Source organism: Neovison vison, chromosome 2 (assembly GCF_020171115.1).
Source record: "Neovison vison isolate M4711 chromosome 2, ASM_NN_V1, whole genome shotgun sequence".
Taxonomy (NCBI): Eukaryota; Metazoa; Chordata; class Mammalia; order Carnivora; family Mustelidae; genus Neogale; species Neogale vison.
Window position 1 is genome coordinate 227,496,339 of NC_058092.1, and position 2,851 is coordinate 227,499,189.

At 54.5% G+C, this 2,851-nt stretch overlaps 1 pseudogene; it reads right to left on the bottom strand.

The window, feature by feature from the left end:
* Positions 1-1,106: 1,106 nt before the first annotated feature.
* Positions 1,107-1,268, bottom strand: LOC122901471 (annotated as a pseudogene).
* Positions 1,269-2,851: the final 1,583 nt, after the last annotated feature.

Genomic DNA, 2,851 nt, shown 5'->3' on the forward strand with positions numbered 1-2,851 from the left:
AAGGGTGCGGTGGTGTGGAGGCTCACGTGGTCTGGGGGGCCCTCCGCTGAGCAGACGGACACCAGACCCCTTCTTCCCTTGTGGTTTCGGTCACGTATCCTGGGCTTCAGGCTTGCGTTGATAACGACCCCAAACAATCATGCTGACTCATTTACCAGCTCTTTATTGAGAACCTCCTGTGTCCCAAGCGCCGGAGAACAGTGGTGGCCAAATGGTAAGTCACTGCCTTGGAGAAACGTGAAAAAGGTTAGTGGGTATCAGAGATAAGTATTAATCAGATATTCCCACAAGTAAGTCTGTGAGGAAAAACCGGCTGAAGGCCCATGAAGGAGAAGGAAAGAGGTACAACCAGAGCTGAAAAGGGGGCTCTGTGCGGACTGGGCAGCCAGAGGGGGCTTCTCGGAATGGGGAAGCTGAGTTCTGAAGGACTGGAGTTGGGAATAAGTAGCTCAGGGTAAAGAAGAAGAGCATCAAGTGTGAAGAAACAGGAACAGGAGACGGGTTGCTTCGACTGAGGCTCAAAAAGAGGGCTAAAGTGAGGATGGAATTCCTCAGGTGGAAGCCAACAGAACTTTCCAGAACTTGCCAAGATGGCGCAGGCTGGCTTTATACAAAACTGTGAGGTGACCTCTCTTCAGTGTTACCCTCTAGCAGTCTCCTTTCCCAGAAGCCTGTGCTTACCCTCAACCCCTGTCCATAAATTCTGCTCTCAAGAAATCATCTCAGGCTATTGACTTAAATTTTAAAAAAGGAAGGAGGGCAAGAGGGCCTGAAAGAAGGCCTCCTGCTCGGTACTTATGAGGGCTAGAGAGGAGAGGCTGGTCTCTGCTCCAGCAAGCTCACAGCCTCCTTACTCTGCCCCCATGGAACTGTCTGCAAGGGAAGGGCCCAGAGAGGGGACTGTGGGAGTTCAAAGAAGACCACGTGGCCACCAGGAGAGGTGGTTGGGGGGTTTCTTATAGACGATGGATTTCTGCAGATTAACCTGGCGACAGGTTAAGAGAACTATCTGGAAGGGCAGGCCTGTGTCTCCTCTTCATGGAGCTCCATTTCTCAAGCCAGATATCTGATGGCAAAACATGAGCAGTTTTAGAAACAGTGAGGAGACTCTGAGAAGGACCCTTTTTGCCGAAGAGCCCGTGATCTCCGTGACAAGAGAAGGCTCTTCCCTCTGGTAGGCTCCCCCCCACCCCCGGCCCCGTTCCTTTTAGCAATAATCACGCCTCGGATAAGCCTCATTGGCTACGATACTGCCACTGCGCAAAGCTGCCCTGGCCCCGTTCCTGTGCAGCAAAAAAAAACCTGTCAGGATAGAACTCAGTGTCATGGTGCAAAAAACCAGAAAAATATCCCCAAACCTGGGTCTTGCTCTTAGAGACCTCCTGAAGGGGGTGGGACTCAGATGCCACCGAACTGTCACTGCTTCCTTACTATTTCTTTCAAACTGGACTCCAGTTTCTCTGCTGGGCTTTTGGGCAGACAGATGTGCAGGTCAGTCTGTCTGTCCGGGCCCTGGCTGTGTTATCAGGACCCTCCTGATCTGTAGTGTGTGACCCTAGATGTGGTACAGGCAGCAAGCCCGTTCTGAGGGGCGGCTGCCTGCAGGCCCAGTGCTCCCTTTACTGCTGCCGGTCTGCAGGTGGATTCTCTTGTGCCCTGACATTCCAGAAGAGGGAACTGCATTCCAAGATCAGTCCCTTGCCCCAGATCACACAGTCTATATTGATGCCTTTGACCGCAGCGCGCACCCTCTCGGGGTCTTGCTAGACACAGCCTGGATGGTGTCTCTGAGGATTTTTCCAGCACCCTGGGCAGTTGCTAGAGCAAGGCATGGCCAGCCGATTGGGATGCTCCGAGCAGAGTTCCCTGAGGTCCCGGGAGCTCCATTTTACAGATGGGAAGGCTGCCGCCACGGAGGGCGAAAGTGTGGAGGGAAGTGGGTAAGTGAATTACTCCGGCCCCGGAGGGAGCCATGGCGGCTGGAGCAGTCGGCGCGGGCGCGGGCCGCGTTTCCACCCGGCTGCCTCAGCCGCTCCGAGAGCCCAGCTGATAATTGCTCATTATGTGCTTAATCTGGGCACAGCGAGGCCTGGCAGCGACATTGCATCACATCAAAGCGAGCTCTTCAAAGGAGCAGAAAGCTGGCCTCTGGGGTAATTAGCAGAGGGCCCATTCTCTCCTGCTCGGGACAGTTGGAGGGGTTTCGGGCAAAGTCCAAAAAGCACCGAGCAGAACTCCGAGTTGTCAACTCTGCTGAACTTGGACAGGCCAGGCAGATGACTCAGATCACTTCTGAAAGGTTTTTTTTTTTTTTCCCATTTTATAAACTGTTGAGATAATTTTCTGCCTGCCTGGCCCAGATGCCTTGATCCACTGGTTGTCTCTGGGACCCCCGGCCTCCTCTCCTCAACTGCCATGTTCTTCTTTCTGGGGGGACCTGTCAGAACACACACACACACATGCGCACACACACACACATACACACACGCACACACCGACTTGTCACTGCCATGACCCAAAAACAAGAGCTGAAAGAAGGCGACATAGCCTGGCTTGTGCAGAGAGGTGCTTGGAACCTGGTCACGATGACTCAGTTTCCCCAGTGGCCTGTGCGGAGGGGCCCCTGGGGGCAGCCCTGACTAGGGGAGTGTGGGTTCCTCCATCAGAGTGGAACTTGGTCAGGTGCGACAGGCCTGGCGAGAGGCCTTGGAAAAAATCACGGGGCCAGGCCAGTTGCTTAAGCGAGACCCGCCTTCTCCTTCGCGCGGCTGGAGGGGCCGTCGAGGTGACGTTCCTTCTCGAATCCCATTTGCAGCCCCCCTTCGCACAGCCAGGTATCCCACAGGCGCGG